The sequence below is a fragment of the Pelecanus crispus genome, chromosome 6 (genome assembly GCF_030463565.1).
Source record: "Pelecanus crispus isolate bPelCri1 chromosome 6, bPelCri1.pri, whole genome shotgun sequence".
NCBI classification, from domain to species: Eukaryota; Metazoa; Chordata; class Aves; order Pelecaniformes; family Pelecanidae; genus Pelecanus; species Pelecanus crispus.
The window spans coordinates 22675361-22697994 of NC_134648.1; positions in this window are offsets into that span (position 1 = coordinate 22675361).

Below are 22634 nucleotides of genomic sequence, written 5' to 3' on the forward strand. Positions count from 1 at the left end.
TGAAGGGAAGGTGAGGACCAGCAACAGCTCTGAGCCCTTAGATGTAGCGTGCGTCAGAACTCGCTTGGTTGTTGGCACTTTGGGAGGTGGTGTGTGCCGAGAGTGAGAGTGTGTTGGGATTGCCGGGAGGCAAGGCAAAGGCAGATGGGCAGAGTGTGTTTGTCTGTGAAAGCGGTGTCAAGGGAAGGTGAGGACCAGCAACAGCTCTAATCCCTTAGGCCTATCGTATGGGAGAAATGGCTTGGACGTTTGCACTTTGGGAAGTGGTCTGTTCCGTTAGTGAGAGTGAGAGTGAGCCTGAGAATGTGTGTTGGGAGTGCTGGGAGGCAAGGCAAAGGCAGATGGCCAGAGTGTGTTTGGCTGTGAAAGCGGTGTCAAGGGAAGGTGAGGACCAGCAACAGCTCTAAGCCCTTAGGCCTATCGTATGGGAGAAATGGCTTGGGTGTTTGCACTTTGGGAGGTGGTCTGTGCCAGGAGTGAGAGTGAGATTGAACCTGAGAATGTGTGTTGGGAGTGCTGGGAGGCAAAGCCAGGGTAGATGGCCAGAGTGTGTTTGGCTGTGAAAGCGGTGTCAAGGGAAGGTGAGGACCAGCAACAGCTCTAAGCCCTTACATGTAGCGTGCCTCCGAAATAGCTTGGGTGTTGGCACTTTGGGAGGTGGTCTGTGCCAAGAGTGAGACTGTGTGTTGGGAGTGCTGGGAGGCAAGGCAAAGGCAGATGGGCAGAGTGTGTTTGTCTGTGAAAGCGGTGTCAAGGGAAGGTGAGGACCAGCAACAGCTCTAAGCCCATTAGGCCTGTCGCCTGGGAGAAATGGCTTGCGTGTTGTCACTATGGGAGGTGGTCTGTGCCGGGAGTGACAGTGAGATTGCACCTGAGAATGTGTGTTGGGAGTGCTGGGAGGCAAAGCCAGGGCAGATTCCCAGAGTGTGTTTGGCTGTGAAAGCGGTGTCAAGGGAAGGTAAGGACCAGCCACAGCTCTAAGCCCTTAGGCCTATCGTATGGGAGAAATGGCTTGCACGTCTGCACTTTGGGAGGTGGTCTGTGCCAGGAGTGAGAGTTAGATTGCGCCTGAGAATGTGTGTTGGGAGTGCTGGGAGGCAAAGCCAGGCTAGATGGGCAGAGTGTGTTTGGCTGTGAAAGCGCTGTGAAGGGAAGGTGAGGACCAGCAACAGCTCTGAGCCCTTAGATGTAGCGTGTGTCAGAAACCGCTTGGGTGCTGGCACTTTGGGAGGTGGTGTGTGCCGAGAGTGAGAGTGTGTTGGGATTGCCGGGAGGCAAGGCAAAGGCAGATGGCCAGAGTGTGTTTGGCTGTGAAAGCGGTGTCAAGGGAAGGTGAGGACCAGCATCTGCTCTAAGCCCTTAGATGTAGCGTGCGTCAGAAATCGCTTGGTTGTTGGCACTTTGGGAGGTGGTGTGTGCCGAGAGTGAGAGTGTGTTGGGATTGCCGGGAGGCAAGGCAAAGGCAGATGGCCAGAGTGTGTTTGTCTGTGAAAGCGCTGTGAAGGGAAGGTGATGACCAGCAACAGCTCTAAGCCCTTAGGCCTATCGTATGGGAGAAATGGCTTGGGTGTTTGCACTTTGGGAGGTGGTCTGTGCCGGGAGTGAGAGTGAGAGTGAGCCTGAGAATGTGTGTTGGGAGTGCTGGGAGGCAAGGTAAAGGCAGATGGCCAGAGTGTGTTTGGCTGTGAAAGCGGTGTCAAGGGAAGGTGAGGACCAGCAACAGCTCTAAGCCCTTAGATGTAGCGTGCGTCAGAAATCGCTTGGACGTTTGCACTTTGGGAGTTGGTCTGTGCTGGGAGTGAGAGTGAGAGCCTGAGTGAGCCTGAGAATGTTTGTTGGCAGTGCCGGGAAGCAAGGTAAAGGCAGATGGCCAGAGTGTGTTTGGCTGTGAAAGCGCTGTGAAGGGAAGGTGAGGACCAGCAACAGCTCTGAGCCCTTAGATGTAGCGTGCGTCAGAACTCGCTTGGTTGTTGGCACTTTGGGAGGTGGTGTGTGCCGAGAGTGAGAGTGTGTTGGGATTGCCGGGAGGCAAGGCAAAGGCAGATGGGCAGAGTGTGTTTGGCTGTGAAAGCGGTGTCAAGGGAAGGTGAGGACCAGCAACAGCTCTAATCCCTTAGGCCTATCGTATGGGAGAAATGGCTTGGACGTTTGCACTTTGGGAAGTGGTCTGTTCCGTTAGTGAGAGTGAGAGTGAGCCTGAGAATGTGTGTTGGGAGTGCTGGGAGGCAAGGCAAAGGCAGATGGGCAGAGTGTGTTTGGCTGTGAAAGCGGTGTCAAGGGAAGGTGAGGACCAGCATCAGCTCTAAGCCCTTAGGCCTATCGTATAGGAGAAATGGCTTCGGTGTTTGCACTTTGGGAGGTGGTCTGTGCCAGGAGTGAGAGTGAGATTGAACCTGAGAATGTGTGTTGGGAGTGCTGGGTGGCAAAGCCAGGGTAGATGGCCAGAGTGTGTTTGGCTGTGAAAGCGGTGTCAAGGGAAGGTGAGGACCAGCAACAGCTCTAAGCCCTTACATGTAGCGTGCCTCCGAAATAGCTTGGGTGTTGGCACTTTGGGAGGTGGTCTGTGCCAAGAGTGAGACTGTGTGTTGGGAGTGCTGGGAGGCAAGGCAAAGGCAGATGGGCAGAATGTGTTTGTCTGTGAAAGCGGTGTCAAGGGAAGGTGAGGACCAGCAACAGCTCTAAGCCCATTAGGCCTGTCGCCTGGGAGAAATGGCTTGCGTGTTGTCACTATGGGAGGTGGTCTGTGCCGGGAGTGACAGTGAGATTGCACCTGAGAATGTGTGTTGGGAGTGCTGGGAGGCAAAGCCAGGGCAGATTCCCAGAGTGTGTTTGGCTGTGAAAGCGGTGTCAAGGGAAGGTAAGGACCAGCCACAGCTCTAAGCCCTTAGGCCTATCGTATGGGAGAAATGGCTTGCACGTCTCCACTTTGGGAGGTGGTCTGTGCCAGGAGTGAGAGTTAGATTGCGCCTGAGAATGTGTGTTGGGAGTGCTGGGAGGCCAAGCCAGGGTAGATGGCCAGAGTGTGTTTGGCTGTGAAAGCGCTGTGAAGGGAAGGTGATGACCAGCAACAGCTCTGAGCCCTTAGATGTAGCGTGTGTCAGAAACCGCTTGGGTGCTGGCACTTTGGGAGGTGGTGTGTGCCGAGAGTGAGAGTGTTTTGGGAGTGGTGGGAGTTGAGGCAAAGGCAGATGGGCAGAGTGTGTTTGGCTGTGAAAGCGGTGTCAAGGGAAGGTGAGGACCAGCCACATCTCTAAGCCCTTAGATGTAGCGTGCGTCAGAAATCGCTTGGACGTTTGCACTTTGGGAGTTGGTCTGTGCTGGGAGTGAGAGTGAGAGCCTGAGTGAGCCTGAGAATGTGTGTTGGCAGTGCCGGGAGGCAAGGTAGAGGCAGATGGCCAGAGTGTGTTTGTCTGTGAAAGCGCTGTGAAGGGAAGGTGATGACCAGCAACAGCTCTAAGCCCTTAGATGTAGCGTGCGTCAGAAATCGCTTGGTTGTTGGCACTTTGGAAGGTAGTGTGTTCCGAGAGTGAGAGTGTGTTGGGATTGCCGGGAGGCAAGGCAAAGGCAGATGGGCAGAGTGTGTTTGGCTGTGAAAGCGGTGTCAAGGGAAGGTGAGGACCAGCAACAGCTCTAAGCCCTTAGGCCTATCGTATGGGAGAAATGGCTCGGACGTTTGCACTTTGGGAGGTGGTCTGTGCCGGTAGTGAGAGTGAGAGTGAGCCTGAGAATGTGTGTTGGGAGTGCTGGTAGGCAAGGCAAAGGCCGATGGGCAGAGTGTGTTTGGCTGTGAAAGCGGTGTGAAGGGAAGGTGAGGACCAGCATCAGCTCTAAGCCCTTAGGCCTATCGTATGGGAGAAATGGCTTGGGTGTTTGCACTTTGGGAAGTGGTCTGTGCCGGGAGTGAGAGTGAGATTGAGTCTGAGAATGTGTGTTGGGAGTGCTGGGAGGCAAGGCAAAGGCCGATGGGCAGAGTGTGTTTGGCTGTGAAAGCGGTGTCAAGGGAAGGTGAGGACCAGCAACAACTCTAAGCCCATTAGGCCTGTCGCCTGGGAGAAATGGCTTGCGTGTTGTCACTATGGGAGGTGGTCTGTGCCGGGAGTGACAGTGAGATTGCACCTGAGAATGTGTGTTGGGAGTGCTGGGAGGCAAAGCCAGGGCAGATTCCCAGAGTGTGTTTGGCTGTGAAAGCGGTGTCAAGGCAAGGTAAGGACCAGCCACAGCTCTAAGCCCTTAGGCCTATCGTATGGGAGAAATGGCTTGCACGTCTGCACTTTGGGAGGTGGTCTGTGCCAGGAGTGAGAGTTAGATTGCGCCTGAGAATGTGTGTTGGGAGTGCTGGGAGGCAAGGCAAAGGCAGATGGCCAGAGTGTGTTTGGCTGTGAAAGCGGTGTCAAGGGAAGGTGAGGACCAGCATCTGCTCTAAGCCCTTAGATGTAGCGTGCGTCAGAAATCGCTTGGTTGTTGGCACTTTGGGAGGTGGTGTGTGCCGAGAGTGAGAGTGTGTTGGGATTGCCGGGAGGCAAGGCAAAGGCAGATGGCCAGAGTGTGTTTGTCTGTGAAAGCGCTGTGAAGGGAAGGTGATGACCAGCAACAGCTCTAAGCCCTTAGGCCTATCGTATGGGAGAAATGGCTTGGGTGTTTGCACTTTGGGAGGTGGTCTGTGCCGGGAGTGAGAGTGAGAGTGAGCCTGAGAATGTGTGTTGGGAGTGCTGGGAGGCAAGGTAAAGGCAGATGGCCAGAGTGTGTTTGGCTGTGAAAGCGGTGTCAAGGGAAGGTGAGGACCAGCAACAGCTCTAATGCCTTAGGCCTATCGTATGGGAGAAATGGCTTGGACGTTTGCACTTTGGGAACTGGTCTGTTCCGGGAGTGAGAGTGAGATTGAGTCTGAGAATGTGTGTTGGGAGTGCTGGGAGGCAAGGCAAAGGCCGATGGGCAGAGTGTGTTTGGCTGTGAAAGCGGTGTCAAGGGAAGGTAAGGACCAGCATCAGCTCTAAGCCCTTAGGCCTATCGTATGGTAGAAATGGCTTCGGTGTTTGCACTTTGGGAGGTGGTCTGTGCCAGGAGTGAGAGTGAGATTGAACCTGAGAATGTGTGTTGGGAGTGCTGGGAGGCAAGGTAAAGGCAGATGGGCAGAGTGTGTTTGGCTGTGAAAGCGGTGTCAAGGGAAGGTGAGGACCAGCAACTGCTCTAAGCCCTTAGATGTAGCGTGCGTCAGAAATCGCTTGGACGTTTGCACTTTGGGAGTTGGTCTGTGCTGGGAGTGAGAGTGAGAGCCTGAGTGAGCCTGAGAATGTGTGTTGGCAGTGCCGGGAGGCAAGGTAAAGGCAGATGGCCAGAGTGTGTTTATCTGTGAAAGCACTGTGAAGGGAAGGTGAGGACCAGCAACAGCTCTGAGCCCTTAGATGTAGCGTGCGTCAGAACTCGCTTGGTTGTTGGCACTTTGGGAGGTGGTGTGTGCCGAGAGTGAGAGTGTGTTGGGATTGCCGGGAGGCAAGGCAAAGGCAGATGGGCAGAGTGTGTTTGTCTGTGAAAGCGGTGTCAAGGGAAGGTGAGGACCAGCAACAGCTCTAATCCCTTAGGCCTATCGTATGGGAGAAATGGCTTGGACGTTTGCACTTTGGGAAGTGGTCTGTTCCGTTAGTGAGAGTGAGAGTGAGCCTGAGAATGTGTGTTGGGAGTGCTGGGAGGCAAGGCAAAGGCAGATGGCCAGAGTGTGTTTGGCTGTGAAAGCGGTGTCAAGGGAAGGTGAGGACCAGCAACAGCTCTAAGCCCTTAGGCCTATCGTATGGGAGAAATGGCTTGGGTGTTTGCACTTTGGGAGGTGGTCTGTGCCAGGAGTGAGAGTGAGATTGAACCTGAGAATGTGTGTTGGGAGTGCTGGGAGGCAAAGCCAGGGTAGATGGGCAGAGTGTGTTTGGCTGTGAAAGCGGTGTCAAGGGAAGGTGAGGACCAGCAACAGCTCTAAGCCCTTACATGTAGCGTGCCTCCGAAATAGCTTGGGTGTTGGCACTTTGGGAGGTGGTCTGTGCCAAGAGTGAGACTGTGTGTTGGGAGTGCTGGGAGGCAAGGCAAAGGCAGATGGGCAGAATGTGTTTGTCTGTGAAAGCGGTGTCAAGGGAAGGTGAGGACCAGCAACAGCTCTAAGCCCATTAGGCCTGTCGCCTGGGAGAAATGGCTTGCGTGTTGTCACTATGGGAGGTGGTCTGTGCCGGGAGTGACAGTGAGATTGCACCTGAGAATGTGTGTTGGGAGTGCTGGGAGGCAAAGCCAGGGCAGATTCCCAGAGTGTGTTTGGCTGTGAAAGCGGTGTCAAGGGAAGGTAAGGACCAGCCACAGCTCTAAGCCCTTAGGCCTATCGTATGGGAGAAATGGCTTGCACGTCTGCACTTTGGGAGGTGGTCTGTGCCAGGAGTGAGAGTTAGATTGCGCCTGAGAATGTGTGTTGGGAGTGCTGGGAGGCAAAGCCAGGCTAGATGGGCAGAGTGTGTTTGGCTGTGAAAGCGCTGTGAAGGGAAGGTGAGGACCAGCAACAGCTCTGAGCCCTTAGATGTAGCGTGTGTCAGAAACCGCTTGGGTGCTGGCACTTTGGGAGGTGGTGTGTGCCGAGAGTGAGAGTGTGTTGGGATTGCCGGGAGGCAAGGCAAAGGCAGATGGCCAGAGTGTGTTTGGCTGTGAAAGCGGTGTCAAGGGAAGGTGAGGACCAGCATCTGCTCTAAGCCCTTAGATGTAGCGTGCGTCAGAAATCGCTTGGTTGTTGGCACTTTGGGAGGTGGTGTGTGCCGAGAGTGAGAGTGTGTTGGGATTGCCGGGAGGCAAGGCAAAGGCAGATGGGCAGAGTGTGTTTGGCTGTGAAAGCGGTGTCAAGGGAAGGTAAGGACCAGCATCAGCTCTAAGCCCTTAGGCCTATCGTATGGTAGAAATGGCTTCGGTGTTTGCACTTTGGGAGGTGGTCTGTGCCAGGAGTGAGAGTGAGATTGAACCTGAGAATGTGTGTTGGGAGTGCTGGGAGGCAAGGTAAAGGCAGATGGCCAGAGTGTGTTTGGCTGTGAAAGCGGTGTCAAGGGAAGGTGAGGACCAGCAACTGCTCTAAGCCCTTAGATGTAGCGTGCGTCAGAAATCGCTTGGACGTTTGCACTTTGGGAGTTGGTCTGTGCTGGGAGTGAGAGTGAGAGCCTGAGTGAGCCTGAGAATGTGTGTTGGCAGTGCCGGGAGGCAAGGTAAAGGCAGATGGCCAGAGTGTGTTTATCTGTGAAAGCACTGTGAAGGGAAGGTGAGGACCAGCAACAGCTCTGAGCCCTTAGATGTAGCGTGCGTCAGAACTCGCTTGGTTGTTGGCACTTTGGGAGGTGGTGTGTGCCGAGAGTGAGAGTGTGTTGGGATTGCCGGGAGGCAAGGCAAAGGCAGATGGGCAGAGTGTGTTTGTCTGTGAAAGCGGTGTCAAGGGAAGGTGAGGACCAGCAACAGCTCTAATCCCTTAGGCCTATCGTATGGGAGAAATGGCTTGGACGTTTGCACTTTGGGAAGTGGTCTGTTCCGTTAGTGAGAGTGAGAGTGAGCCTGAGAATGTGTGTTGGGAGTGCTGGGAGGCAAGGCAAAGGCAGATGGCCAGAGTGTGTTTGGCTGTGAAAGCGGTGTCAAGGGAAGGTGAGGACCAGCAACAGCTCTAAGCCCTTAGGCCTATCGTATGGGAGAAATGGCTTGGGTGTTTGCACTTTGGGAGGTGGTCTGTGCCAGGAGTGAGAGTGAGATTGAACCTGAGAATGTGTGTTGGGAGTGCTGGGAGGCAAAGCCAGGGTAGATGGGCAGAGTGTGTTTGGCTGTGAAAGCGGTGTCAAGGGAAGGTGAGGACCAGCAACAGCTCTAAGCCCTTACATGTAGCGTGCCTCCGAAATAGCTTGGGTGTTGGCACTTTGGGAGGTGGTCTGTGCCAAGAGTGAGACTGTGTGTTGGGAGTGCTGGGAGGCAAGGCAAAGGCAGATGGGCAGAATGTGTTTGTCTGTGAAAGCGGTGTCAAGGGAAGGTGAGGACCAGCAACAGCTCTAAGCCCATTAGGCCTGTCGCCTGGGAGAAATGGCTTGCGTGTTGTCACTATGGGAGGTGGTCTGTGCCGGGAGTGACAGTGAGATTGCACCTGAGAATGTGTGTTGGGAGTGCTGGGAGGCAAAGCCAGGGCAGATTCCCAGAGTGTGTTTGGCTGTGAAAGCGGTGTCAAGGGAAGGTAAGGACCAGCCACAGCTCTAAGCCCTTAGGCCTATCGTATGGGAGAAATGGCTTGCACGTCTGCACTTTGGGAGGTGGTCTGTGCCAGGAGTGAGAGTTAGATTGCGCCTGAGAATGTGTGTTGGGAGTGCTGGGAGGCAAGGCAAAGGCAGATGGCCAGAGTGTGTTTGGCTGTGAAAGCGGTGTCAAGGGAAGGTGAGGACCAGCATCTGCTCTAAGCCCTTAGATGTAGCGTGCGTCAGAAATCGCTTGGTTGTTGGCACTTTGGGAGGTGGTGTGTGCCGAGAGTGAGAGTGTGTTGGGATTGCCGGGAGGCAAGGCAAAGGCAGATGGCCAGAGTGTGTTTGTCTGTGAAAGCGCTGTGAAGGGAAGGTGATGACCAGCAACAGCTCTAAGCCCTTAGGCCTATCGTATGGGAGAAATGGCTTGGGTGTTTGCACTTTGGGAGGTGGTCTGTGCCGGGAGTGAGAGTGAGAGTGAGCCTGAGAATGTGTGTTGGGAGTGCTGGGAGGCAAGGCAAAGGCAGATGGCCAGAGTGTGTTTGGCTGTGAAAGCGGTGTCAAGGGAAGGTGAGGACCAGCAACAGCTCTAATGCCTTAGGCCTATCGTATGGGAGAAATGGCTTGGACGTTTGCACTTTGGGAAGTGGTCTGTTCCGGGAGTGAGAGTGAGATTGAGTCTGAGAATGTGTGTTGGGAGTGCTGGGAGGCAAGGCAAAGGCCGATGGGCAGAGTGTGTTTGGCTGTGAAAGCGGTGTCAAGGGAAGGTAAGGACCAGCATCAGCTCTAAGCCCTTAGGCCTATCGTATGGTAGAAATGGCTTCGGTGTTTGCACTTTGGGAGGTGGTCTGTGCCAGGAGTGAGAGTGAGATTGAACCTGAGAATGTGTGTTGGGAGTGCTGGGAGGCAAGGTAAAGGCAGATGGCCAGAGTGTGTTTGGCTGTGAAAGCGGTGTCAAGGGAAGGTGAGGACCAGCAACTGCTCTAAGCCCTTAGATGTAGCGTGCGTCAGAAATCGCTTGGACGTTTGCACTTTGGGAGTTGGTCTGTGCTGGGAGTGAGAGTGAGAGCCTGAGTGAGCCTGAGAATGTGTGTTGGCAGTGCCGGGAGGCAAGGTAAAGGCAGATGGCCAGAGTGTGTTTATCTGTGAAAGCACTGTGAAGGGAAGGTGAGGACCAGCAACAGCTCTGAGCCCTTAGATGTAGCGTGCGTCAGAACTCGCTTGGTTGTTGGCACTTTGGGAGGTGGTGTGTGCCGAGAGTGAGAGTGTGTTGGGATTGCCGGGAGGCAAGGCAAAGGCAGATGGGCAGAGTGTGTTTGTCTGTGAAAGCGGTGTCAAGGGAAGGTGAGGACCAGCAACAGCTCTAATCCCTTAGGCCTATCGTATGGGAGAAATGGCTTGGACGTTTGCACTTTGGGAAGTGGTCTGTTCCGTTAGTGAGAGTGAGAGTGAGCCTGAGAATGTGTGTTGGGAGTGCTGGGAGGCAAGGCAAAGGCAGATGGGCAGAGTGTGTTTGGCTGTGAAAGCGGTGTCAAGGGAAGGTGAGGACCAGCAACAGCTCTAAGCCCTTAGGCCTATCGTATGGGAGAAATGGCTTGGGTGTTTGCACTTTGGGAGGTGGTCTGTGCCAGGAGTGAGAGTGAGATTGAACCTGAGAATGTGTGTTGGGAGTGCTGGGAGGCAAAGCCAGGGTAGATGGCCAGAGTGTGTTTGGCTGTGAAAGCGGTGTCAAGGGAAGGTGAGGACCAGCAACAGCTCTAAGCCCTTACATGTAGCGTGCCTCCGAAATAGCTTGGGTGTTGGCACTTTGGGAGGTGGTCTGTGCCAAGAGTGAGACTGTGTGTTGGGAGTGCTGGGAGGCAAGGCAAAGGCAGATGGGCAGAATGTGTTTGTCTGTGAAAGCGGTGTCAAGGGAAGGTGAGGACCAGCAACAGCTCTAAGCCCATTAGGCCTGTCGCCTGGGAGAAATGGCTTGCGTGTTGTCACTATGGGAGGTGGTCTGTGCCGGGATTGACAGTGAGATTGCACCTGAGAATGTGTGTTGGGAGTGCTGGGAGGCAAAGCCAGGGCAGATTCCCAGAGTGTGTTTGGCTGTGAAAGCGGTGTCAAGGGAAGGTAAGGACCAGCCACAGCTCTAAGCCCTTAGGCCTATCGTATGGGAGAAATGGCTTGCACGTCTGCACTTTGGGAGGTGGTCTGTGCCAGGAGTGAGAGTTAGATTGCGCCTGAGAATGTGTGTTGGGAGTGCTGGGAGGCAAAGCCAGGCTAGATGGGCAGAGTGTGTTTGGCTGTGAAAGCGCTGTGAAGGGAAGGTGAGGACCAGCAACAGCTCTGAGCCCTTAGATGTAGCGTGTGTCAGAAACCGCTTGGGTGCTGGCACTTTGGGAGGTGGTGTGTGCCGAGAGTGAGAGTGTGTTGGGATTGCCGGGAGGCAAGGCAAAGGCAGATGGCCAGAGTGTGTTTGGCTGTGAAAGCGGTGTCAAGGGAAGGTGAGGACCAGCATCTGCTCTAAGCCCTTAGATGTAGCGTGCGTCAGAAATCGCTTGGTTGTTGGCACTTTGGGAGGTGGTGTGTGCCGAGAGTGAGAGTGTGTTGGGATTGCCGGGAGGCAAGGCAAAGGCAGATGGGCAGAGTGTGTTTGGCTGTGAAAGCGGTGTCAAGGGAAGGTGATGACCAGCAACAGCTCTAAGCCCTTAGGCCTATCGTATGGTAGAAATGGCTTCGGTGTTTGCACTTTGGGAGGTGGTCTGTGCCAGGAGTGAGAGTGAGATTGAACCTGAGAATGTGTGTTGGGAGTGCTGGGAGGCAAGGTAAAGGCAGATGGCCAGAGTGTGTTTGGCTGTGAAAGCGGTGTCAAGGGAAGGTGAGGACCAGCAACTGCTCTAAGCCCTTAGATGTAGCGTGCGTCAGAAATCGCTTGGACGTTTGCACTTTGGGAGTTGGTCTGTGCTGGGAGTGAGAGTGAGAGCCTGAGTGAGCCTGAGAATGTGTGTTGGCAGTGCCGGGAGGCAAGGTAAAGGCAGATGGCCAGAGTGTGTTTATCTGTGAAAGCACTGTGAAGGGAAGGTGAGGACCAGCAACAGCTCTGAGCCCTTAGATGTAGCGTGCGTCAGAACTCGCTTGGTTGTTGGCACTTTGGGAGGTGGTGTGTGCCGAGAGTGAGAGTGTGTTGGGATTGCCGGGAGGCAAGGCAAAGGCAGATGGGCAGAGTGTGTTTGTCTGTGAAAGCGGTGTCAAGGGAAGGTGAGGACCAGCAACAGCTCTAATCCCTTAGGCCTATCGTATGGGAGAAATGGCTTGGACGTTTGCACTTTGGGAAGTGGTCTGTTCCGTTAGTGAGAGTGAGAGTGAGCCTGAGAATGTGTGTTGGGAGTGCTGGGAGGCAAGGCAAAGGCAGATGGCCAGAGTGTGTTTGGCTGTGAAAGCGGTGTCAAGGGAAGGTGAGGACCAGCAACAGCTCTAAGCCCTTAGGCCTATCGTATGGGAGAAATGGCTTGGGTGTTTGCACTTTGGGAGGTGGTCTGTGCCAGGAGTGAGAGTGAGATTGAACCTGAGAATGTGTGTTGGGAGTGCTGGGAGGCAAAGCCAGGGTAGATGGCCAGAGTGTGTTTGGCTGTGAAAGCGGTGTCAAGGGAAGGTGAGGACCAGCAACAGCTCTAAGCCCTTACATGTAGCGTGCCTCCGAAATAGCTTGGGTGTTGGCACTTTGGGAGGTGGTCTGTGCCAAGAGTGAGACTGTGTGTTGGGAGTGCTGGGAGGCAAGGCAAAGGCAGATGGGCAGAGTGTGTTTGTCTGTGAAAGCGGTGTCAAGGGAAGGTGAGGACCAGCAACAGCTCTAAGCCCATTAGGCCTGTCGCCTGGGAGAAATGGCTTGCGTGTTGTCACTATGGGAGGTGGTCTGTGCCGGGAGTGACAGTGAGATTGCACCTGAGAATGTGTGTTGGGAGTGCTGGGAGGCAAAGCCAGGGCAGATTCCCAGAGTGTGTTTGGCTGTGAAAGCGGTGTCAAGGGAAGGTAAGGACCAGCCACAGCTCTAAGCCCTTAGGCCTATCGTATGGGAGAAATGGCTTGCACGTCTGCACTTTGGGAGGTGGTCTGTGCCAGGAGTGAGAGTTAGATTGCGCCTGAGAATGTGTGTTGGGAGTGCTGGGAGGCAAAGCCAGGCTAGATGGGCAGAGTGTGTTTGGCTGTGAAAGCGCTGTGAAGGGAAGGTGAGGACCAGCAACAGCTCTGAGCCCTTAGATGTAGCGTGTGTCAGAAACCGCTTGGGTGCTGGCACTTTGGGAGGTGGTGTGTGCCGAGAGTGAGAGTGTGTTGGGATTGCCGGGAGGCAAGGCAAAGGCAGATGGCCAGAGTGTGTTTGGCTGTGAAAGCGGTGTCAAGGGAAGGTGAGGACCAGCATCTGCTCTAAGCCCTTAGATGTAGCGTGCGTCAGAAATCGCTTGGTTGTTGGCACTTTGGGAGGTGGTGTGTGCCGAGAGTGAGAGTGTGTTGGGATTGCCGGGAGGCAAGGCAAAGGCAGATGGCCAGAGTGTGTTTGTCTGTGAAAGCGCTGTGAAGGGAAGGTGATGACCAGCAACAGCTCTAAGCCCTTAGGCCTATCGTATGGGAGAAATGGCTTGGGTGTTTGCACTTTGGGAGGTGGTCTGTGCCGGGAGTGAGAGTGAGAGTGAGCCTGAGAATGTGTGTTGGGAGTGCTGGGAGGCAAGGTAAAGGCAGATGGCCAGAGTGTGTTTGGCTGTGAAAGCGGTGTCAAGGGAAGGTGAGGACCAGCAACAGCTCTAAGCCCTTAGATGTAGCGTGCGTCAGAAATCGCTTGGACGTTTGCACTTTGGGAGTTGGTCTGTGCTGGGAGTGAGAGTGAGAGCCTGAGTGAGCCTGAGAATGTTTGTTGGCAGTGCCGGGAAGCAAGGTAAAGGCAGATGGCCAGAGTGTGTTTGGCTGTGAAAGCGCTGTGAAGGGAAGGTGAGGACCAGCAACAGCTCTGAGCCCTTAGATGTAGCGTGCGTCAGAACTCGCTTGGTTGTTGGCACTTTGGGAGGTGGTGTGTGCCGAGAGTGAGAGTGTGTTGGGATTGCCGGGAGGCAAGGCAAAGGCAGATGGGCAGAGTGTGTTTGGCTGTGAAAGCGGTGTCAAGGGAAGGTGAGGACCAGCAACAGCTCTAATCCCTTAGGCCTATCGTATGGGAGAAATGGCTTGGACGTTTGCACTTTGGGAAGTGGTCTGTTCCGTTAGTGAGAGTGAGAGTGAGCCTGAGAATGTGTGTTGGGAGTGCTGGGAGGCAAGGCAAAGGCAGATGGGCAGAGTGTGTTTGGCTGTGAAAGCGGTGTCAAGGGAAGGTGAGGACCAGCATCAGCTCTAAGCCCTTAGGCCTATCGTATAGGAGAAATGGCTTCGGTGTTTGCACTTTGGGAGGTGGTCTGTGCCAGGAGTGAGAGTGAGATTGAACCTGAGAATGTGTGTTGGGAGTGCTGGGTGGCAAAGCCAGGGTAGATGGCCAGAGTGTGTTTGGCTGTGAAAGCGGTGTCAAGGGAAGGTGAGGACCAGCAACAGCTCTAAGCCCTTACATGTAGCGTGCCTCCGAAATAGCTTGGGTGTTGGCACTTTGGGAGGTGGTCTGTGCCAAGAGTGAGACTGTGTGTTGGGAGTGCTGGGAGGCAAGGCAAAGGCAGATGGGCAGAATGTGTTTGTCTGTGAAAGCGGTGTCAAGGGAAGGTGAGGACCAGCAACAGCTCTAAGCCCATTAGGCCTGTCGCCTGGGAGAAATGGCTTGCGTGTTGTCACTATGGGAGGTGGTCTGTGCCGGGAGTGACAGTGAGATTGCACCTGAGAATGTGTGTTGGGAGTGCTGGGAGGCAAAGCCAGGGCAGATTCCCAGAGTGTGTTTGGCTGTGAAAGCGGTGTCAAGGGAAGGTAAGGACCAGCCACAGCTCTAAGCCCTTAGGCCTATCGTATGGGAGAAATGGCTTGCACGTCTCCACTTTGGGAGGTGGTCTGTGCCAGGAGTGAGAGTTAGATTGCGCCTGAGAATGTGTGTTGGGAGTGCTGGGAGGCCAAGCCAGGGTAGATGGCCAGAGTGTGTTTGGCTGTGAAAGCGCTGTGAAGGGAAGGTGATGACCAGCAACAGCTCTGAGCCCTTAGATGTAGCGTGTGTCAGAAACCGCTTGGGTGCTGGCACTTTGGGAGGTGGTGTGTGCCGAGAGTGAGAGTGTTTTGGGAGTGGTGGGAGTTGAGGCAAAGGCAGATGGGCAGAGTGTGTTTGGCTGTGAAAGCGGTGTCAAGGGAAGGTGAGGACCAGCCACATCTCTAAGCCCTTAGATGTAGCGTGCGTCAGAAATCGCTTGGACGTTTGCACTTTGGGAGTTGGTCTGTGCTGGGAGTGAGAGTGAGAGCCTGAGTGAGCCTGAGAATGTGTGTTGGCAGTGCCGGGAGGCAAGGTAGAGGCAGATGGCCAGAGTGTGTTTGTCTGTGAAAGCGCTGTGAAGGGAAGGTGATGACCAGCAACAGCTCTAAGCCCTTAGATGTAGCGTGCGTCAGAAATCGCTTGGTTGTTGGCACTTTGGAAGGTAGTGTGTTCCGAGAGTGAGAGTGTGTTGGGATTGCCGGGAGGCAAGGCAAAGGCAGATGGGCAGAGTGTGTTTGGCTGTGAAAGCGGTGTCAAGGGAAGGTGAGGACCAGCAACAGCTCTAAGCCCTTAGGCCTATCGTATGGGAGAAATGGCTCGGACGTTTGCACTTTGGGAGGTGGTCTGTGCCGGTAGTGAGAGTGAGAGTGAGCCTGAGAATGTGTGTTGGGAGTGCTGGTAGGCAAGGCAAAGGCCGATGGGCAGAGTGTGTTTGGCTGTGAAAGCGGTGTGAAGGGAAGGTGAGGACCAGCATCAGCTCTAAGCCCTTAGGCCTATCGTATGGGAGAAATGGCTTGGGTGTTTGCACTTTGGGAAGTGGTCTGTGCCGGGAGTGAGAGTGAGATTGAGTCTGAGAATGTGTGTTGGGAGTGCTGGGAGGCAAGGCAAAGGCCGATGGGCAGAGTGTGTTTGGCTGTGAAAGCGGTGTCAAGGGAAGGTGAGGACCAGCAACAACTCTAAGCCCATTAGGCCTGTCGCCTGGGAGAAATGGCTTGCGTGTTGTCACTATGGGAGGTGGTCTGTGCCGGGAGTGACAGTGAGATTGCACCTGAGAATGTGTGTTGGGAGTGCTGGGAGGCAAAGCCAGGGCAGATTCCCAGAGTGTGTTTGGCTGTGAAAGCGGTGTCAAGGCAAGGTAAGGACCAGCCACAGCTCTAAGCCCTTAGGCCTATCGTATGGGAGAAATGGCTTGCACGTCTGCACTTTGGGAGGTGGTCTGTGCCAGGAGTGAGAGTTAGATTGCGCCTGAGAATGTGTGTTGGGAGTGCTGGGAGGCAAGGCAAAGGCAGATGGCCAGAGTGTGTTTGGCTGTGAAAGCGGTGTCAAGGGAAGGTGAGGACCAGCATCTGCTCTAAGCCCTTAGATGTAGCGTGCGTCAGAAATCGCTTGGTTGTTGGCACTTTGGGAGGTGGTGTGTGCCGAGAGTGAGAGTGTGTTGGGATTGCCGGGAGGCAAGGCAAAGGCAGATGGCCAGAGTGTGTTTGTCTGTGAAAGCGCTGTGAAGGGAAGGTGATGACCAGCAACAGCTCTAAGCCCTTAGGCCTATCGTATGGGAGAAATGGCTTGGGTGTTTGCACTTTGGGAGGTGGTCTGTGCCGGGAGTGAGAGTGAGAGTGAGCCTGAGAATGTGTGTTGGGAGTGCTGGGAGGCAAGGTAAAGGCAGATGGCCAGAGTGTGTTTGGCTGTGAAAGCGGTGTCAAGGGAAGGTGAGGACCAGCAACAGCTCTAATGCCTTAGGCCTATCGTATGGGAGAAATGGCTTGGACGTTTGCACTTTGGGAACTGGTCTGTTCCGGGAGTGAGAGTGAGATTGAGTCTGAGAATGTGTGTTGGGAGTGCTGGGAGGCAAGGCAAAGGCCGATGGGCAGAGTGTGTTTGGCTGTGAAAGCGGTGTCAAGGGAAGGTAAGGACCAGCATCAGCTCTAAGCCCTTAGGCCTATCGTATGGTAGAAATGGCTTCGGTGTTTGCACTTTGGGAGGTGGTCTGTGCCAGGAGTGAGAGTGAGATTGAACCTGAGAATGTGTGTTGGGAGTGCTGGGAGGCAAGGTAAAGGCAGATGGGCAGAGTGTGTTTGGCTGTGAAAGCGGTGTCAAGGGAAGGTGAGGACCAGCAACTGCTCTAAGCCCTTAGATGTAGCGTGCGTCAGAAATCGCTTGGACGTTTGCACTTTGGGAGTTGGTCTGTGCTGGGAGTGAGAGTGAGAGCCTGAGTGAGCCTGAGAATGTGTGTTGGCAGTGCCGGGAGGCAAGGTAAAGGCAGATGGCCAGAGTGTGTTTATCTGTGAAAGCACTGTGAAGGGAAGGTGAGGACCAGCAACAGCTCTGAGCCCTTAGATGTAGCGTGCGTCAGAACTCGCTTGGTTGTTGGCACTTTGGGAGGTGGTGTGTGCCGAGAGTGAGAGTGTGTTGGGATTGCCGGGAGGCAAGGCAAAGGCAGATGGGCAGAGTGTGTTTGTCTGTGAAAGCGGTGTCAAGGGAAGGTGAGGACCAGCAACAGCTCTAATCCCTTAGGCCTATCGTATGGGAGAAATGGCTTGGACGTTTGCACTTTGGGAAGTGGTCTGTTCCGTTAGTGAGAGTGAGAGTGAGCCTGAGAATGTGTGTTGGGAGTGCTGGGAGGCAAGGCAAAGGCAGATGGCCAGAGTGTGTTTGGCTGTGAAAGCGGTGTGAAGGGAAGGTGAGGACCAGCAACAGCTCTAAGCCCTTAGGCCTATCGTATGGGAGAAATGGCTTGGGTGTTTGCACTTTGGGAGGTGGTCTGTGCCAGGAGTGAGAGTGAGATTGAACCTGAGAATGTGTGTTGGGAGTGCTGGGAGGCAAAGCCAGGGTAGATGGGCAGAGTGTGTTTGGCTGTGAAAGCGGTGTCAAGGGAAGGTGAGGACCAGCAACAGCTCTAAGCCCTTACATGTAGCGTGCCTCCGAAATAGCTTGGGTGTTGGCACTTTGGGAGGTGGTCTGTGCCAAGAGTGAGACTGTGTGTTGGGAGTGCTGGGAGGCAAGGCAAAGGCAGATGGGCAGAATGTGTTTGTCTGTGAAAGCGGTGTCAAGGGAAGGTGAGGACCAGCAACAGCTCTAAGCCCATTAGGCCTGTCGCCTGGGAGAAATGGCTTGCGTGTTGTCACTATGGGAGGTGGTCTGTGCCGGGAGTGACAGTGAGATTGCACCTGAGAATGTGTGTTGGGAGTGCTGGGAGGCAAAGCCAGGGCAGATTCCCAGAGTGTGTTTGGCTGTGAAAGCGGTGTCAAGGGAAGGTAAGGACCAGCCACAGCTCTAAGCCCTTAGGCCTATCGTATGGGAGAAATGGCTTGCACGTCTGCACTTTGGGAGGTGGTCTGTGCCAGGAGTGAGAGTTAGATTGCGCCTGAGAATGTGTGTTGGGAGTGCTGGGAGGCAAAGCCAGGCTAGATGGGCAGAGTGTGTTTGGCTGTGAAAGCGCTGTGAAGGGAAGGTGATGACCAGCAACAGCTCTGAGCCCTTAGATGTAGCGTGTGTCAGAAACCGCTTGGGTGCTGGCACTTTGGGAGGTGGTGTGTGCCGAGAGTGAGAGTGTGTTGGGATTGCCGGGAGGCAAGGCAAAGGCAGATGGCCAGAGTGTGTTTGGCTGTGAAAGCGGTGTCAAGGGAAGGTGAGGACCAGCATCTGCTCTAAGCCCTTAGATGTAGCGTGCGTCAGAAATCGCTTGGTTGTTGGCACTTTGGGAGGTGGTGTGTGCCGAGAGTGAGAGTGTGTTGGGATTGCCGGGAGGCAAGGCAAAGGCAGATGGGCAGAGTGTGTTTGGCTGTGAAAGCGGTGTCAAGGGAAGGTAAGGACCAGCATCAGCTCTAAGCCCTTAGGCCTATCGTATGGTAGAAATGGCTTCGGTGTTTGCACTTTGGGAGGTGGTCTGTGCCAGGAGTGAGAGTGAGATTGAACCTGAGAATGTGTGTTGGGAGTGCTGGGAGGCAAGGTAAAGGCAGATGGCCAGAGTGTGTTTGGCTGTGAAAGCGGTGTCAAGGGAAGGTGAGGACCAGCAACTGCTCTAAGCCCTTAGATGTAGCGTGCGTCAGAAATCGCTTGGACGTTTGCACTTTGGGAGTTGGTCTGTGCTGGGAGTGAGAGTGAGAGCCTGAGTGAGCCTGAGAATGTGTGTTGGCAGTGCCGGGAGGCAAGGTAAAGGCAGATGGCCAGAGTGTGTTTATCTGTGAAAGCACTGTGAAGGGAAGGTGAGGACCAGCAACAGCTCTGAGCCCTTAGATGTAGCGTGCGTCAGAACTCGCTTGGTTGTTGGCACTTTGGGAGGTGGTGTGTGCCGAGAGTGAGAGTGTGTTGGGATTGCCGGGAGGCAAGGCAAAGGCAGATGGGCAGAGTGTGTTTGTCTGTGAAAGCGGTGTCAAGGGAAGGTGAGGACCAGCAACAGCTCTAATCCCTTAGGCCTATCGTATGGGAGAAATGGCTTGGACGTTTGCACTTTGGGAAGTGGTCTGTTCCGGGAGTGAGAGTGAGAGTGAGCCTGAGAATGTGTGTTGGGAGTGCTGGGAGGCAAGGCAAAGGCAGATGGCCAGAGTGTGTTTGGCTGTGAAAGCGGTGTCAAGGGAAGGTGAGGACCAGCAACAGCTCTAAGCCCTTAGGCCTATCGTATGGGAGAAATGGCTTGGGTGTTTGCACTTTGGGAGGTGGTCTGTGCCAGGAGTGAGAGTGAGATTGAACCTGAGAATGTGTGTTGGGAGTGCTGGGAGGCAAAGCCAGGGTAGATGGCCAGAGTGTGTTTGGCTGTGAAAGCGGTGTCAAGGGAAGGTGAGGACCAGCAACAGCTCTAAGCCCTTACATGTAGCGTGCCTCCGAAATAGCTTGGGTGTTGGCACTTTGGGAGGTGGTCTGTGCCAAGAGTGAGACTGTGTGTTGGGAGTGCTGGGAGGCAAGGCAAAGGCAGATGGGCAGAATGTGTTTGTCTGTGAAAGCGGTGTCAAGGGAAGGTGAGGACCAGCAACAGCTCTAAGCCCATTAGGCCTGTCGCCTGGGAGAAATGGCTTGCGTGTTGTCACTATGGGAGGTGGTCTGTGCCGGGAGTGACAGTGAGATTGCACCTGAGAATGTGTGTTGGGAGTGCTGGGAGGCAAAGCCAGGGCAGATTCCCAGAGTGTGTTTGGCTGTGAAAGCGGTGTCAAGGGAAGGTAAGGACCAGCCACAGCTCTAAGCCCTTAGGCCTATCGTATGGGAGAAATGGCTTGCACGTCTCCACTTTGGGAGGTGGTCTGTGCCAGGAGTGAGAGTTAGATTGCGCCTGAGAATGTGTGTTGGGAGTGCTGGGAGGCAAAGCCAGGCTAGATGGGCAGAGTGTGTTTGGCTGTGAAAGCGCTGTGAAGGGAAGGTGAGGACCAGCAACAGCTCTGAGCCCTTAGATGTAGCGTGTGTCAGAAACCGCTTGGGTGCTGGCACTTTGGGAGGTGGTGTGTGCCGAGAGTGAGAGTGTGTTGGGATTGCCGGGAGGCAAGGCAAAGGCAGATGGCCAGAGTGTGTTTGGCTGTGAAAGCGGTGTCAAGGGAAGGTGAGGACCAGCATCTGCTCTAAGCCCTTAGATGTAGCGTGCGTCAGAAATCGCTTGGTTGTTGGCACTTTGGGAGGTGGTGTGTGCCGAGAGTGAGAGTGTGTTGGGATTGCCGGGAGGCAAGGCAAAGGCAGATGGGCAGAGTGTGTTTGTCTGTGAAAGCGGTGTCAAGGGAAGGTAAGGACCAGCATCAGCTCTAAGCCCTTAGGCCTATCGTATGGTAGAAATGGCTTCGGTGTTTGCACTTTGGGAGGTGGTCTGTGCCAGGAGTGAGAGTGAGATTGAACCTGAGAATGTGTGTTGGGAGTGCTGGGAGGCAAGGTAAAGGCAGATGGGCAGAGTGTGTTTGGCTGTGAAAGCGGTGTCAAGGGAAGGTGAGGACCAGCAACTGCTCTAAGCCCTTAGATGTAGCGTGCGTCAGAAATCGCTTGGACGTTTGCACTTTGGGAGTTGGTCTGTGCTGGGAGTGAGAGTGAGAGCCTGAGTGAGCCTGAGAATGTGTGTTGGCAGTGCCGGGAGGCAAGGTAAAGGCAGATGGCCAGAGTGTGTTTATCTGTGAAAGCACTGTGAAGGGAAGGTGAGGACCAGCAACAGCTCTGAGCCCTTAGATGTAGCGTGCGTCAGAACTCGCTTGGTTGTTGGCACTTTGGGAGGTGGTGTGTGCCGAGAGTGAGAGTGTGTTGGGATTGCCGGGAGGCAAGGCAAAGGCAGATGGGCAGAGTGTGTTTGTCTGTGAAAGCGGTGTCAAGGGAAGGTGAGGACCAGCAACAGCTCTAATCCCTTAGGCCTATCGTATGGGAGAAATGGCTTGGACGTTTGCACTTTGGGAAGTGGTCTGTTCCGTTAGTGAGAGTGAGAGTGAGCCTGAGAATGTGTGTTGGGAGTGCTGGGAGGCAAGGCAAAGGCAGATGGCCAGAGTGTGTTTGGCTGTGAAAGCGGTGTCAAGGGAAGGTGAGGACCAGCAACAGCTCTAAGCCCTTAGGCCTATCGTATGGGAGAAATGGCTTGGGTGTTTGCACTTTGGGAGGTGGTCTGTGCCAGGAGTGAGAGTGAGATTGAACCTGAGAATGTGTGTTGGGAGTGCTGGGAGGCAAAGCCAGGGTAGATGGGCAGAGTGTGTTTGGCTGTGAAAGCGGTGTCAAGGGAAGGTGAGGACCAGCAACAGCTCTAAGCCCTTACATGTAGCGTGCCTCCGAAATAGCTTGGGTGTTGGCACTTTGGGAGGTGGTCTGTGCCAAGAGTGAGACTGTGTGTTGGGAGTGCTGGGAGGCAAGGCAAAGGCAGATGGGCAGAATGTGTTTGTCTGTGAAAGCGGTGTCAAGGGAAGGTGAGGACCAGCAACAGCTCTAAGCCCATTAGGCCTGTCGCCTGGGAGAAATGGCTTGCGTGTTGTCACTATGGGAGGTGGTCTGTGCCGGGAGTGACAGTGAGATTGCACCTGAGAATGTGTGTTGGGAGTGCTGGGAGGCAAAGCCAGGGCAGATTCCCAGAGTGTGTTTGGCTGTGAAAGCGGTGTCAAGGGAAGGTAAGGACCAGCCACAGCTCTAAGCCCTTAGGCCTATCGTATGGGAGAAATGGCTTGCACGTCTGCACTTTGGGAGGTGGTCTGTGCCAGGAGTGAGAGTTAGATTGCGCCTGAGAATGTGTGTTGGGAGTGCTGGGAGGCAAAGCCAGGCTAGATGGGCAGAGTGTGTTTGGCTGTGAAAGCGCTGTGAAGGGAAGGTGATGACCAGCAACAGCTCTGAGCCCTTAGATGTAGCGTGTGTCAGAAACCGCTTGGGTGCTGGCACTTTGGGAGGTGGTGTGTGCCGAGAGTGAGAGTGTGTTGGGATTGCCGGGAGGCAAGGCAAAGGCAGATGGCCAGAGTGTGTTTGGCTGTGAAAGCGGTGTCAAGGGAAGGTGAGGACCAGCATCTGCTCTAAGCCCTTAGATGTAGCGTGCGTCAGAAATCGCTTGGTTGTTGGCACTTTGGGAGGTGGTGTGTGCCGAGAGTGAGAGTGTGTTGGGATTGCCGGGAGGCAAGGCAAAGGCAGATGGCCAGAGTGTGTTTGTCTGTGAAAGCGCTGTGAAGGGAAGGTGATGACCAGCAACAGCTCTAAGCCCTTAGGCCTATCGTATGGGAGAAATGGCTTGGGTGTTTGCACTTTGGGAGGTGGTCTGTGCCGGGAGTGAGAGTGAGAGTGAGCCTGAGAATGTGTGTTGGGAGTGCTGGGAGGCAAGGTAAAGGCAGATGGCCAGAGTGTGTTTGGCTGTGAAAGCGGTGTCAAGGGAAGGTGAGGACCAGCAACAGCTCTAAGCCCTTAGATGTAGCGTGCGTCAGAAATCGCTTGGACGTTTGCACTTTGGGAGTTGGTCTGTGCTGGGAGTGAGAGTGAGAGCCTGAGTGAGCCTGAGAATGTGTGTTGGCAGTGCCGGGAAGCAAGGTAAAGGCAGATGGCCAGAGTGTGTTTGGCTGTGAAAGCGCTGTGAAGGGAAGGTGAGGACCAGCAACAGCTCTGAGCCCTTAGATGTAGCGTGCGTCAGAACTCGCTTGGTTGTTGGCACTTTGGGAGGTGGTGTGTGCCGAGAGTGAGAGTGTGTTGGGATTGCCGGGAGGCAAGGCAAAGGCAGATGGGCAGAGTGTGTTTGTCTGTGAAAGCGGTGTCAAGGGAAGGTGAGGACCAGCAACAGCTCTAATCCCTTAGGCCTATCGTATGGGAGAAATGGCTTGGGTGTTTGCACTTTGGGAAGTGGTCTGTTCCGGGAGTGAGAGTGAGATTGAGTCTGA